Source organism: Mastigoproctus giganteus, chromosome 10 (assembly GCF_048544385.1).
Source record: "Mastigoproctus giganteus isolate SK-2022 chromosome 10, ASM4854438v1, whole genome shotgun sequence".
NCBI lineage: Eukaryota > Metazoa > Arthropoda > Arachnida > Uropygi > Thelyphonidae > Mastigoproctus > Mastigoproctus giganteus.
This window is the reverse complement of record NC_143584.1, coordinates 226,666,825-226,683,560: the sequence shown is the minus strand read 5'-3', so window position 1 is coordinate 226,683,560 and position 16,736 is coordinate 226,666,825.

Sequence of the window (16,736 nt, the reverse complement as noted above, 5' to 3'; positions counted from 1 at the left end):
AGTAAATGCTACCAACTATGTGGTACTACGCTCACGGTAGTGGAATGAAAAACCCAAGTGTGGGTGTTGGATCTCAGTGATGTTAATCTGGAGAAACAGCAGCATCATTGGAAGGTCCCTCACAACATATAGGTGCCCATGTTAAGGGGGATGATGTAATGAAATAAACACCTTGTTCTGGCACATTGAAGTTACAGACTATTACAGAAATAGAAATATTTTGACAGATATATATTCCTTCTTTGTATGACAGAGACTGTATACTAACACTTTATAGTTGATGTAACAAATTGCAGTTTGTCTTGCAGTTTTGTTTCCCGTGTAGGTGCAGTGTTAAATGTAGTAGTGAAGAAGGAAGAGTCAAAACATTAAAATATGTTTTCTGTTACATCTTACGGAGGATGCGGAAAGGTCAGGGAATGACCACCGCATATCCCCGGAGCAATATGGTCTTAGTTGCTAATGCTCCTAAAAACCAAATAACTACAACTGTTACATCCTAAAATTAACTGTCATAATAAAGCATACAATGAGATATTAATTATTGTTGTTCAGGTTACAATGGAAATTGTTTTTCTCTCAGAGCACTCAAATCCTTCAAATAATGTCTTATATTTACAGAAACCCAAAGATCAATGTTCTGAGTTTTGTTGTCATCATTGTCATGCATGGATAAGTCGTGAAGATTCAGACAGGCACATTAAAGGACGATGTCTGAAGATCAATACAAACTGTCGGCAGGGCTCAAAGAGGTTTACAGAAGAAGATTTTATTGTAAGTTGAAAGTATTTAATATAGCAGAAAATATAGCATAATTAAATTTAATACAGCATAAATAAATTTGATAAATTTAAGACCCTCATGTTTTCTATAATATGCTGTGAGTAAATATTATGATACCCTTGAGGGAAAAACTTCTACACCACAAATGCACTGTTTTCAGTTTGGAGCACTTGCTGCCTGATGAAAGATCAATAAGCCTTGAAAAAGTCTGTCAATGTTATTTCATAATTTAAATAAATTATAGAATTGGTTCAGTGATAATATTTGTTTAAAAGTGTTAAATTTTGAAGTGATGTATAGATGCCAAGTGGTGTGTGTGTGTGTTAGATCATAGCACAGGTGTGGCAATCTGTGGCACTGGTTCCAAACAGTGCATCAGAGATTGACCTGAATGGCTCCATGAGATGGTTTCGTTTATCCTGTGAAAGCTGTAATAAAGAAATACAAGCAGAAGTGTTTAAACTTAGTGGTGCTCCCTAAAGGTATTTCAGAAATGCCTACTTGCCCTGTATGCATCTGCAAACGAACTTTCTCTCTGTACATTTTTGCAAAAGAACAACATACAACTTCCTTATACATATCCCTGATTTAAAAAAAATCATCAGAAGCTCCAGGCCAGAGGAAACACAGCACCCAAGGGAATCCAGCATACCAGTGAAAAGTTGACCTCTTCCATAGTGTTTAGTTGCAGCTGTCTGAATTCTGCTTTTTGATACCCCCCCCTTCTACAAGGGGGGTATCAACAAGTTTGTACCCTTATGTATATATAAATAATAGTCCTAGAAAGGCGAAACTTCACAGGAGCTTTAATCCTTTTCTATGTACCCTCCATGTATAGTAACACATTTCTCCCATCTATGGATCAGTTGGTTAATGCCTTGATTATAGAAGTCTGCACTTTTTTTGCCCGAAAGCATACACTTCATCAATGAAGTGTATCATGTCTGAAAGCATGATACATTTCATTGATGACTTCCTGAGACAAATCAAAGCGCCGTCCGTGCAATGGTTTCTTCATTGTACACCCAGCATTTGTCATTGTCACCAACCGATCAAAAAAGTTATCAAAATCCCCATTACACAAATTGAACAGTTGGTGAGAACATTGCATTCTATGTTGCTTCTGTAAAGGTGTCAGCAATCTTGGAACCCATTGTGTGGAGACCTTAGACATGTGCAGATGGCTATGTAAATGCTGTGGCAGACCCATAACTAATTCCCACTGCATTTGTGATTAAATGAATTGTCACATTTGTCATTCGGCACCAGCTGCTCAACCTTTGCAACCATCTCACTGTCTGTGGATGTTGATGGCCTTCCTTCTCTTGGCTCGTCAAAGACACTTGTATGACTGTGCTGGAACTCCCGTTTCCACTTTTTTACAGTGTCATAGGATGGACAATTCTGCCCATACACAGCTTTCATTTCTTTGTCAATTTCCTGAGCTGTCTTGCCCTGCAAATGCAGGAACTTGATCACTGCTCGATGTTGCTTCTTTGTCAACCGTAGCATCCTTCCTCAGATTCTGGGCTCCACCTCTGGTGTACGATTGCTTACGGGAATGAAATTAACCATGTTAGTTATTGAATATGTAGACATTTCTTCCTGTTTCTTGCGTAGAGGTCTTGAATTTTGGCGTGCTGCTGGTGGTGTTTGAGTTTCCGAGATTTGGTTTTGGTCAGATTTGCTGGAGGCGGTTGCTCTGGTCTAGGAGGTCTGTGTCGAGCTAGTGGATGAGCTGTAGTGGTGGTCATAAGGAGCTGGATCCGGAGGTACCAGTCCAGGTCACAGGGCTGTAGGTGGTTCTGCAGGGCAAGGCTGATCAGATCAAGGATTGGTCCTTGAGGTTGTCACAGACATTCTCTCAGATATGCCAGACAAGTTGTACTTGCTACCTGGGAGGCTAAAACGCTGATAGAACTGATATTTGGGTGACACTCAAGTCAAGTGGACCCAATTTCGGTGAAGTCCGGACGGTCTGTGACAACCAAATCCTCTGCTAGCACCGTCACGATGGTGGGACTGTTAGTAATCCTGGGTATAACCTCCATGCACAAGTACGTGGTGGGTGACCACCGAGGTGTGAACCAACGTAAGCAGCGGTCGAGATGCGGCATCCACATCACATGGAGGAATGCCGCCCCTCTGTGTTACCAGGCAGTACTAGGTGGTAGATGACTCTCATCAACCAGTGCAATACCACCACTTTGCTTATTGGAGGCTTGAAGTGGTGGAACCCATGTTTAGTCTCCAGAGTTAAGTTCTGGTCAACCCTTCCCTATCTCTTCCACGATGCAGTATGATTGATGACTTTTGAGATTATGATGAACATCGTGGCGAGATCCAATATTCCTTACAATTCGAGGGTACAGCTCTAAAACAGTGTTTGCAGGCCGGCTGCTAGTTAGTACACCGGACCGAACCTATTGGTAACTCTCTAGGAGGCTTCCGAATCAGCTAGGGTATAATCTTGCTACTTCTACTCTGCCAGATAGTGGCTGGAGGGAGTCCAAGTAGTGTTCTGATATTCCCTGTCACAGACGTGGTAATTCGGAATCTCCTCTTTTCGATCTTCTCTGGCTTAAAATCTCTCTACCTCATTGTGACAAATTCATCTGTTGTCTGTACCATTTCCCAACTCCACTAATCACTTGGAGCTCTTTGACTTCCTCTCTTTGCAACTTGACTTTCTCCAGTCCAACTTTCTTAACAGTGATATAATTTTCCGTGGTGATTTTAATGTTCACAACTCCAGCTGGCTTCTGTTTTCTAGTCACACCGACCTAGCAGGTCGAGATGCTGAGGCTTTTGCAATTACTAATGACCTTGCACAGATCGTTCATTTACCTACAAGAATACCGGACAATCCTAATCATACAGGCAACACGCTTGATCTTTTTCTCACAAACAACCCTTCTAAGTACACGGTTGAAGTGAGAGGTCCTTTAGGCACTTAAGATCACAACTTGGTGATTCTCTTCTCCAATGGAGCCTTTATCTCATGGCTATTCCCAACCTCGTGTTGTTTGGCATTACAAGAATGCTAAATGGGATGACCTGCGAGATTTCATTTCTTTTCCTTGGTCAGATTACTGTTTCAAAACTTCTGATGTCAACTTTTGCTCAGATCGTGTCAGTGAAATTATTCTTACAGGAATGAATCCTTTATCCCACACTCCACTTTAAAATCTCGTCCTTTATCTAAACCTTGGTTTTCCAATAAATGTGCTAAGGCTATTCAAGAAAAGAATGTTGCATATCGTAATTGGCTTGTTTCTAATTCTTCAGTTTCATTTTCTGCCTACACCAAAGCTCGCAACAATTGTAAAGCAGTTATTAATCATTTGAAACTAGAGTTTGAACAGGCTAAGAGTAGAAAACTTGCTTCTTGCCCTAATGGTAGCCGAACATTCTGGTCACTTGCCAAAGCTATTGGCCGCAACTTTTGCCCCTCTCTGCTCCCATCTCTGTCCAAACCAGATGGTTCTGTTGTCACTTCAGCCAAGGATAAAGCTGACCTGCTAGCATCCCATTTTTCTTCCAACTCGTGTATTAATGATCTTGGTAAAACACCTTCCACCATTCCCAACATGCTCCATTCAATGCCTCCTGTGGTCTTCCGTCAAAAGTAAGTCAGAAGGATTTTGACGAATCTTGATGCTAAGAAAGCTCCAGGTCCCGATGGTATTTCTTCACTTGCGAAAATTTTATTTTGTTTCTCAGAGCAAAACTGGAAGTACAACTAATAAGCTTTCGGCTGGGAGGCAGCCTTCTTCAGATTGAATACATGAATGGCAGTTGGAATAGAGATGTGCACTGCCAGGATGGTGCGTGAGGCGCGTGGTTAATTGTTTGTTGATGTTTGTGGCTGTGACATATGGTGGTGACGTGGCCAGCGTTTGTCTATGGATAGAATTACTGCCTCTGTGATGGGGTTAACTTGGCAACCACTGTTCCTGTTCAAAGAGGCATCTGAGCATTTTATATTTAACGATTCCAGCCAGGTGCGCTTTAGGTAATGGTGGGACCTGTCCACAACCACAACATCGCGGTGTGGGTCGATGTCGTGGTGGGTTGTCCAGACATGCTCGGCGATAGCTGAGTGTTCTATATCTGCCAAACGGATCGCCCTTTTATGTTCTGAGAGACGTTTCTCGAGTCGACGTCCAGTCTCTCCAAAGTAGCAGCTGGTGCAGTCACGGCAAGAGATGCGATAGACCAAACCGCTCTGTAGAAGAGTGGGGACGGGTGTTTTTACGTTGGAGATAAGAGAACGCAGTTTCTTGCCTGGGAGTTGGATGCACTTTATCCCATGTGATTTTAGAATTCTACCGATTTGTTGTGACAGGTTGGGGTAGTATGGGATAAATGCCCTCGTGGATGACTCGTCCCTGTTGGCGTTGCTGTTGGTCGTCACGTTGTCGCGTGCCTGTAGATCACACCTGTCAAGGACGTCGATGGGATAGCCACACCTCGTAAGGTCTACTTTGACTCTGGTGATCTCTTTGCGTCTTTCATCTGCGGAGCTGGAGTGTGTGCAGGCGCGAGTTAGCAAGGTTCGGGCAGTGGAGAGGAGGTTGCCCCGCGTGTGTTCTGACCGAAAGTTGGTAAATTGGCCAGCACACATAGGTTTGCGATAAACTGTCGTCTTCAAGCATGTGTCTTCGCGCCGGACAAGTGTATCTAGGTATGGTATAGAGTTGTTCGACTCCAGCTCAATCGTAAACTTTATGAAGGGCGATAGTGAGTTGAGGTGGGTTAGGAGTCGTTGACCTGAGTCTCTAGGGATGACAACGAACACATCGTCTACATAGCGACACCAAAAGGCGATGTGATCTGGCGCGTGTGTAAACGCACGTCCCTCTAACTCCTCCATCACGATGTTTGCTGTGACAGAGCTGACAGGGGAACCCATGGCTGTGCCATGTATCTGCTGGTAGATTGAGTCGTTAAACATGATTGCACCCCCTGTTAAGCACAGTCTGAGGGCGGCGGAAATGTCATCAGGCGTCAGCCTAGTTCTGTCGCTAAGGGTTTCATCGTTGTCCAAGAGTTGTTTTGCACAAGAGATGGCAAGTTCCACTGGGATGGAGGTAAATAGTGATATTACATCGAACGAAGCCATGACCTGATCTTGTGAGATGGATATAGAGTGGATCCTTTCTATGAACTCAACACTGTTGGAGACGGTGTAGGTGGTCTTGCCAACTAGAGGAGAAAGAAGTCTCGAGACAAACTTGGACAGCTCGTAAGTCGGTGATCCACAGCAGGATACAATTGGTCTTAGTGGTGTGTCTTCTTTGTGCACCTTCGGCAGGCCGTAAAACCGTGGGATCTGACACCCGGAGGCACGGAGGTGATTACGGGTTGACTGTGTGATTTTTTTCTTGTTTCAGCCAGCTGTTGATGAGGATATTCACCTCTGACTCCCATCGTTCCAAAGCTCTGTTGGGGTTAACGGCTAAGGGTTTGTAGACGGAAGTGTCTCGTAAAAGCAGTAAGGCTTTTGCCATGTAATCAGCGTGGTTCATCACAACCGTACGACGGCCTTTGTCCGCCGGTAAGATGACGATGGACGAATCCTGTTTCAGTGCCTTGAGGGTAGAAATCTGCATACGGCTGAGGTTTGAAGAGACGGGGCGAGCATGGTGTAGAACTGCTGCAGTCTTCAACCGGATAGCGTTGGCTGTATCTTCTGGGAGGCGTGATAAGCTCGCTTCCACACCCAAGGCGATGTCGGTGATCGGTGGGTGCTTTGGAAGAACGGCAAATGTCATGCCAAGGGTCAATAAGTTTATTTGTTCTGCAGATAACTGCTTGCTGCTTAGGTTCAGTACAAAGTCCGTACAATTTGTGAGAGGGGTATTATGCTGGCGACAAAATTGTTGGGATTCATTAAATAAAGTATTGAACTTACGTTTCTGTCGGGCACAATAACGAACTGATTCTCTGATGGCCTGGTAACATAAAGTATTGATAACATTGGTGTAGACCGGGTCGGGAATCAAAGCCTTAAGGTCGGCTAGTAGGCATGCTTTGCTCGCTGAAGCACGTTGTATGTCATGATGGAGGCAGCCAATCCATATGCGCAGAGTCTTGAAGCCGAAGTTCCGATAGGCATGTCCCATACGATCATTAGAAAACAGTTGTTTGTACCGAAACCCTTTCGGTATAATCTTGTTATATAGCCCGTGCCAGACAACACCTGAGGTTTGCACATAGATGCAAAGCTAACAAGATTATACCGAAAGGGTTTATACCAATATCACACTGCTCCAATTTGTGTAGCAGTCTTCCATGTGCAACAGTATCAAAAGCCTTTCTAAGATCCAAGTATATAATATCAAAGTTATTCCCTGCATCCAGTTCTTTTGTGACTGCATCATAGTATCCAATCAAGTTGGTCAGGCAAGACTTCCCCTTAACAAAACCATGCTGTGTCTGAGCTATAACTGAAGTCTTGTCTAAATGATCCTGCAGTGCTTCTTTAACCAGTGCCTCCATTAATTTTCCTGGAACAGAAGTTAAGCTCACAGGTCTATAATTATTTGTGTCAGCCTTTGATCCTCCTTTGTGAATTGGGGTCACATTTTCACATTTCCAGTCTATGGGTACCTCCCCTGAGTCCAAGGAAGCTCTCATAATTATGGCTAAGGGTTTGCTTACTTCCTTTGCTGCCTCCTTTAATATAACTGGATAGATCCCATCCACCCCGGGTGCCTTTCTTGTGTTTATCTTCAACAGTTTCTCCTCCACTTTACTCCCAGTTATTTCAAGATTCTGTAGCTTACTGCTAGAGTTGAATACACCTCTGGCATTCCCCTTGCTGAATAACTCCTCATGTGTGAATGTAGATGCAAAATACTCATTTAGTTTGTTAGCTACCTGAGCAGGATCATCAACAGTTGACCCATCAATATCAAGTGGACCAATCTGATTCATCCCCTTCCTTCTGGACGTCGACTCGAGAAACGTCTCTCAGAACATAAAAGGGCGATCCGTTTGGCAGATATAGAACACTCAGCTATCGCCGAGCATGTCTGGACAACCCGCCATGACATCGACCAACACCGCGATGTCGTGGTTGTGGACAGGTCCCACCATTACCTAAAGCGCACCTGGTTGGAATCGTTAAATATGAAATGCTCGGATGCCTCTTTGAACAGGAACAGTGGTTGCCAAGTTAACCCCATCACAGAGGCAGTAATTCTATCCATAGACAAACGCTGGCCACGTCACCACCATATGTCACAGCCACAAACATCAACAAACAATTAACCACGCGCCTCACGCACCATCCTGGCAGTGCACATCTCTATTCCAACTGCCATTCATGTATTCAATCTGAAGAAGGCTGCCTCTCAGCCGAAAGCTTATTAGTTGTGCTTCCTGTTTTGCTCTGAGGAACAAAATAAAATTTTCGTAATGAATCCAGAGCACATAGGCCTTTTTTACTATGTTTCTTCACTTGTTCTCAAAACCTGTGCTCCTGAACTTACTCCTGTTCTTTGCCGCCTTTTTTTACTTTCTTATTCTAAAGGTGTTTTTCCTTCTGTTTGGAAATATGCTCATATTCAGCCAGTTCCTAAAAAGCGTGACAAATCCCTCCCATCCAATTAACCCCCCATTGCAATTACATCTACTATTTCAAAAGTAATGGAGAAATCAATTAACCGCCAACTCTTAAACTACCTGGAAACCTTCCTTCTGATCAACGATCACCAGTATGGATTCCGTCAGTGTCAATCCTTTATCTAAATGTTCACAACTTTTTGAATATTTATCTAAATGTTGATATTCTGGCTTATGTCACCCATTTATGGATAAACATTTGGTAAAAAGTTTGGTGAAACTTCATTATTAAATTCCGAATTTAACCACAAGTAGTTGCTCTAGACATCTCAAATGATTTCGATCATATTTGGCATAAAGGACTTCTAAAGAAGCTTTAATCTTATGGTTTGCCAACTGTTTTTGGGAATTGGTTATCCAGTTTTCTCTCTGATTGCTCACTGAGGGTGATGGTAGATGGCTCTCTGTCTTCTAACTTCTCCACTAATGCCAGTTTCCCCCAAAAGCCGACCAGGCTAGCCGGGTGGGCAAAGTACCTACCTGGCAACCCAAAGGTCGCGGGTTCGAATCCCGCCTCGGGCTTGGATCAAAGTACTGCAAAAACCTTGGGAGGTGCATTATGGCCACAGAAGCCGATGCACCAATAACTACCAAAAAAAAAAAAAAAATTTCCCCCAAGGTTCAGTTCTTTCCCCCACTCTTTTCCTCTTCTATATTAATGATTTTCTTCCATTGACTGGAAATCCTATCCATAGTTTTGCCGATGATAGCACAATGCATTCCACTTTCAATTTTGAGAAACCTTACCCTCTCAATCAGCTTCAACTTCTTGAAAATCTGCTACCAATTCCTTAAATGCAAATCTTCATGTAATTCTCCAGTGGGGCAAAGACAACTTAGTTGATTTCAACCCTTGTAAAACTCAGTCTTGCCTTATATCTTGCAAAAAGGATTCTTCTGCTCCTATGCTTATCTTTAGTGACACTCCGATTTCTAGGCAAAATGATATATCTCTTTTGGGGATTACCCTGACTTCTAATCTCTCTTGGCACAAGCACATTACAAATATTGCTTCCTGTGCATCTAAAAAACTTGGTTTTCTCTTTCTCTCTCGGCGTTACTTTTCTTCCAAACAGCTGCTCACTCTGTATAAATTGCAAATCCGCCCTGCCATGGAATATTGTTCCCACATCTGGGGTGGTGCCCCCAAAACCTCTCTCAGGCTTCTTGATTCCATTCAGAAGAGGACAGTTAGGTTAATTAATGTTTCATCTCTAACAGAGTCTCTCCACTCGCTGTCTCCTACTCTTACTGTTTCTGCCGCATATCTCTTCTGGCACCTCCGTAGCCAGTTGGGCAGGAGCAGCAGTGCGTAGCACATGCTTCTTGATTAGACCGGGGTTTGAGTCTGTGAGCCACCAAATACGGAGGATGCGGAAAGGTCAGGGAATGACCACCGCATATCCCCGGAGCAATATGGCCTTAGTTGCTAATGCTCCTAAAAACCAAATAACAACAACAATAGCATACCTCTTCTACAGATATTTCCATGGGCACTGTTCTTCTGAATTGGCGTCTATAATTCCCACTCTCTCTTTCAAAGCAGTCCGAACACATGCCACCACCAGCCAACGTCCATTTACTGTCCAACTTAAACTCACAGAACCAACTTTTCATCTTCCTCGTTTACTCATTCAACTGCCGTTTCCTGGAACAACCTTCTTTCATACCTATTTCCTGAAAGTTTAAGTCCAATGTCAACAAATATCTTCTTTTGTCTTCTCAACCTTCAACCCAAGCACAGTACTAAGTACTATAGGTTCTAATACCCCTCGTGTTTGGGGGTCTACATTAAAAAAAAAAAAAAAAAAACAACTTATATTAAAAACAGCGATGGTGATGGTAGATGGCTCTCTGTCTTCTAACTTCTCCACTGATGCCGGTGTCCCCCAAGGTTCAGTTCTTTCCCCCACTCTTTTCCTCTTGTATATCAATGACCTTCTTCCATTGACTGGAAATCCTATCCATAGTTTTGCCGATGATAGCACATTGCATTCAACTTTCCATTTTTGAGAAACCTTGTCCAGCTCAATCAGCTTCAAGTTCTCGAAAATCAGCTGCCAATTCCTTAAATGCCGATCTTCAGGTAATTCTCCAGTGGGGCAAAGAGAACTTAGTTGATTTCAACCATTCTAAAACTCAATCTTGTCTTATATCTCGCAAAAAGGATTCTTCTGCTCCTATGCTTATCTTTAGTGACACTCCGATTTCTAGGCAAAGTGATCTATCTCTTTTGGGGATTACCCTGACTTCTAATCTCTCTTGGCACAAGCACATTACAAATATTGCTTCCTCTGCATCTAAAAAACTTGGTTTTCTCTTTCGCTCTCGGCATTACTTTTCTCCCAAACAGCTGCTCACTCTGTATAAATCGCAAATCCGCCCTGCCATGGAATATTGTTCCCACATCTGGGGTGGTGCCCCCAAAACCTCTCTCAGGCTTCTTGATTCCATTCAGAAGAGGGCAGTTAGGTTAATTAATGATTCATCTCTAACAGAGTCTCTCCACTCGCTTTCTCATAGACGCACTGTTTCTGCTGCATGCCTCTTCTACAGATACTTCCATGGGCACTGTTCTTCTGAATTGGCTTCTATAATTCCCGCTCTCTCTTTCAAAACAGTCCGAACACGTGCCGCCACCAGCCAACATCCATTTACTGTCCAACTTCAAACCCACAGAACCAACTTTTCATCTTCCTCATTTATTCATTCAACTGCCGTTTTCTGGAACAACCTTCCTTCATACGTATTTCCTGAAAATTACAATCTACAGAAGTTCAAGTCCAATATCAACAAATATCTTCTTTCGTCTTCTCAACCTACAACCCAAGCACGGTACTAAGTACTATAGGTTATAATACCTCTCGTGTTTGGGGTTCTCATAAAAAAAAAAAAAAAAAGCATCTTCCTACTGATGTTTTACCTAAGACAGGTTATGTACTTTTTGATACCGCCTCATGTGTGTATGTATGTGTGTATCTTTGGACAGATCATACAGAATAGCAATATGAATAGGCTTCACTTTACTATAGATGGAACTTTTTTTATTTCCCTACCTTCTTGATGTTAAAATTATACTCTTAAAATTTAATGATTTAGCAACTACGCATGATCATTTTCCTTAATGAGTTAGATGAAGCACTTTGGGTTTAATTTTGATAATTGAATGATGATATTTTCTTTTTTGTCTTCTTAGACACATACAGAGAGTTTTGCTAGAGAAAAGATACTGTGCACAGAATGTAACACTGAACTTTATCGCAAACATTTGGATCGGCACATAACGACCACATGCCCAGGGATGCAAGTTAGTTGTCCTCATTGTAGAGAGATATTTAAAAAAATCAACATTGAGGTAAGTTGGCCCTATATTATGATCTTAATTCTTTCCATTCCATTGTCATGGCTGCTGTGATATCATAATATTCTACTTCTAGTGCAATGTCGTGCAGCTACAACAGTTGGGGGGGGGGGGAACAGACTTTCATCCTTTGTTGTGGAAGTTGATAGCCTAAATAAATTTAAGGCTGAGCTGGACTGGTACTTGGAACGAACGGATTGGTGAAATGTTAGAGGGTTTATTTTTTTATTTATTTTTTTATTTTTTTGGCTGATGCTGCATAAGCTTAATTTCTTGCATCATATGCCTCTACAAATGCTAATTATAAATTTTTTTTTTTTCTTGTTATGCTGTCAGATAAACATTTATACTTCATATAAACATTGTCACAAGCTAGGCAAATGTTTATATTCAATTGTTAATAGGTTAGCATTAGTAGAGGCATACAATGCAAGAAAACAAGCTTATACAGCATTAGTCAAAAAAAAAAAGAGATCCTTCCCATTTTACCCATCCATTCACTCCAAATGTTTGTCTAGTTCTGCCTTGAATTAATTCAAGCTATCAACTTCCACAACAACAGATGGAAGTTTGTTCCAGCAATCAACAACCCACTGGCTAAAGACAAATTTCTGCACGTTTTTTTTTTTTTTTTTTTTTTTTTATGTGAACCCCAAACACGAGAGGTATTAGAACCTATAGTACTTAGTACCGTGCTTGGGTTGGAGGTTGAGAAGACGAAAGAAGATATTTGTTGACATTGGACTTGAACTTATGTAGATTGTAATTTTCAGGAAATATGTATGAAGGAAGGTTGTTCCAGAAAACGGTAGTTGAATGAATAAATGAGGAAGATGAAAAGTTGGTTCTGTGGGTTTGAAGTTGGACAGCAAATGGATGTTGGCTGGTGGCGGCACGTGTTCGGTCTGTTTTGAAAGAGAGAGAGCGGGAATTATAGAAGCCAATTCAGAAGAACAGTGCCCATGGAAATATCTGTAGAAGAGGCATGCAGCAGAAACAGTACGTCTATAAGAAAACGAGTGGAGAGACCCTGTTAGAGATGAATCATTAATTAACCTAACTGCCCTCTTCTGAATGGAATCAAGAAGCCTGAGAGAGGTTTTGGGGGCACCACCCCAGATGTGGGAACAATATTCCATGGCAGGGCGGATTTGCAATTTATACAGAGTGAGCAGCTGTTTGGAAGAAAAGTAACGCCGAGAGAGAAAGAGAAAACCAAGTTTTTTAGATGCACAGGAAGCAATATTTGTAATGTGCTTGTGCCAAGAGAGATTAGAAGTCAGGGTAATCCCCAAAAGAGATATATCATTTTGCCTAGAAATCGGAGTGTCACTAAAGATAAGCATAGGAGCAGAAGAATCCTTTTTGCAAGATATAAGGCAAGACTGAGTTTTACAAGGGTTGAAATCAACTAAGTTGTCTTTGCCCCATTGGAGAATTACCTGAAGATCGGCATTTAAGGAATTGGTATCAGAGTTTCGAGAAGTTAAAGCTGATTGAGCAGGACAAGATTTCTCAAAATGGAAAGTGGAATGCAATGTGCTATCATCGCCAAAACTATGGATGGATTTCCAGTCAGTGGAAGAAGGTCATTAATATACAAGAGGAATAGAGTTGGGGGAGAGAACTGAACCATGGGGGACACCGGCATTAGTGGAGAAGTTAGAAGACAGAGAGCCATCTACCATCACCCCCAGTGAGCGATCAGAGAGAAAACTAGATAACCAATTACTAAAATCAGTTGGCAAACCATAAGATGGAAGCTTGTTTAGAAGACCTTTATGCCAAACACGATCAAAAGCCTTTGAGATGTCCAGAGCAACTACTTGTGTTTCACCGAACCTTTCTATTGAATTAGTCCATAAATGGGTAACATTATCACCAGTGGATCGACACTGACGGAATCCATACTGGCGATCGTTAATCAGACGGAAGGTTTCTAGGTAGTTTAAGAGTTGGCGGATAATTGATTTCTCCATTACTTTAGAAAGAGTAGAAGTAATTGCGATGGGACGATAATTGGATGGGAGGGATTTGTCACCCTTTTTAGGAACTGGCTGGATTGAGCAAATTTCCAAGCAGAAGGAAAAACACCTTTGGAATAAGATAGTGAAAAAAGGTGGCAAAGAATAGGAGTAAGTTCAGGAGCACAGGTTTTGAGAACAAGTGGAGAAATACCATCAGGACCCGGAGATTTCTTAGCATTGAGATTCATCAAAATCCTTCTGATATCCTTTTGGCGGAAGACCGCAGGAAGCATTGAATGGAGCGTGTTGGGAATGGTGGGAGGTGTTTTACCAAGATCATTAATACATGAGCTGGAAGAAAAATAGGATGCTAGCAGGTCAGCTTTATCCTTGGCTGAAGTGACAACAGAACCATCTGGTTTGGACAGAGGTGGGAGCAGAGATGGGTAAAAGTTGCGGCCAATAGCTTTGGCAAGAGACCAGAATGCTCGGCTACCATTACGGCAAGAAGCAAGTTTTCTACTCTTAGCCTGTTCAAACTCTAGTTTGGACTGATTAATAACTGCTTTACAATTGTTGTGAGCTTTGGTGTAGGCAGAAAATGAAACTGAAGAATTAGAAACAAGCCAATTACGATATGCAACATTCTTCTCTTGAACAGCCTTAGCACATTTATTGGAAAACCAAGGTTTAGATAAAGGACGAGATTTTAAAGTGGAGTGTGGGATAAAGGATTCCATTCCTGCAAGAATAATTTCACTGACACGATCTGAGCAAATGTTGACATCAAAAGTTTTGAAACAGTAATCTGACCAAGGAAAAGAAGAAAAGATGTCTCGCAGATCATCCCATTTTGCATTCTTGTAATGCCAAACAACACGAGGTCGGGAATAGCCATGAGATAAAGGTTCCATTGGAGAAGAGACAATCGCCAAGTTGTGATCTGAAGTGCCTAAAGGACCTCTCACTTCGACCGTGTACTTAGAAGGGTTGTTTGTGAGAAAAAGATCAAGCGTATTGGCTGTATGATTAGGATCGTCCGGTATTCTTGTAGGTAAATGAACAATCTGTGCTAGGTCATTAGTAATTGCAAAAGCCTCAGCATCTCGACCTGCTGGGTCGGTGTGACTAGAAAATGGAAGCCAGCTGGAGTTGTGAACATTAAAATCACCAAGGAAAATTACCTCACTGTTAGGAAAGTTGGACTGGAGAAAGTCAAAGAGCTCCAAGTGATTAGTGGAGTTGGGAGAATGGTAGAGACAACAGATGAATTTGTCACAATGAGGTAGAGAGATTTTAAGCCAGAGAAGATCAAAGAGAGGAGATTCCAAATTGCCAAGTCTCTGACAGGGAATATCAGAATGGACATATGCACAAGTACCACCTTTGAGGCGAAAGGAATCATACAGCAAATAATTTGGGCATCTGAGATGAGCAGTAGTTGAATCAACCAATAACTGAGATTCTGTCAGAAATGTACATGGGGTTTGGCAGACTGCAAGTGGAAATGGACATCGTTGAGATTAGAATTGAGACCACGTATATTTGTTAAATGAATTAGGAAGTGCTTGGGAGGTTTAGATCTTTTCACAGATAAGCTTGCTCTATTAGTTTGACAATTCATGGTGTATTCAATAGTAAGAAAAAGTGGGTGGGACATGCTGTATGAAGTAATGAAATTTTTGCTTATGGCGTACACGTGGTAAGAACATACCCAGATTCTTGACATAACGTGGCCTCGACAATGCTCCCTGCATAAACACACTACTCGGGCTCCCTCCAGTCACTATCTGGCAGAGTAGAGGTAGCAAGATTATACACTAGCTGATCCTGAAGCCTCCTAGAGAGTTACCAATAGGTTTGGTCCTGTGTACTAACTAGCGGCCGGCCTGCGAACACTGTTTTAGAGCTGTACCCTCGAAATGTAAGGAATATTGGGTCTCGCCACGACATTCATCATAACCTCAAAAGTCATCATCAATCATACTGCATGATGGAAGAGATAGGGAAGGGTTGACCGGAACTTAGTCTCTAGAGACTAAACATGGGTTCCACCACTTCAGGCGCCTCCGTAGCCAGGTGGGAAGGAGCAGCAGTGCGTAGCACATGCTTCTTGATTAGACCGGGGTTCGAGCCCATCACCACCAAATACGGAGGATGCGGAAAGGTCAGGGAATGACCACTGCATATCCCGGAGCAATATGGCCTTAGTTGCTAATGCTCCTAAAAACCAAATAACAATAATCCACCACTTCAAGCCTCCAATAAGCAAAGTGGTGGTATTACGCTGGTTGATGAGGGTCATCTACCACCTAGTATTGCCTGGTAACATAGAGGGGCGGCATTCCTCCATGTGGTGTGGGTGCCGCACCTCGACCCCTGCTTACGTTGGTTCACACCTGGGTGGTTATCCACAGTGTGCTTGTGCATGGAAGTTATACTCAGGATTACTAACAGTCCCACCATTGTTCTACAACACTCTTTCCTCAATTTGAATTTATATCCCATATGACAATTAATCTGGGCAAGAGGAAGAATCCAATCAGCATTAAGCTTGCTCAAACCATTCAAGGCCTTATACACCTCAATCAGAACACTTTGCAGTACCTAGTCTCCAGACACTGCAATTTCTAGAACTGAAGCCTTTCTTCATAAGAGCAACGCTTGATTCTATTTACCAATCTCATTGCCCTTCTCTGCATTCCAGCACGTCTACAAACTTCCTAAAATGAGGTATGGCCTGACCATTGCCTTATACAAGATGACAATCATTTCCTTATCCCTGCTAGCAAAATTCCTGTATATTATTGACAAGACACCATGAGCTACTCTTGTTGCCTGTCTGCACTGCTCAGAAATCTTCATATCTGACTGCACAATTAACCCCAGGCACTTTTCATTCTCCACTACCCTGGGTGTAGTACCACACAGTTGGTACGTTACTTTGGGATTATTGTTACCCATGTCCAGTACTTTATATTAAATTATTAATA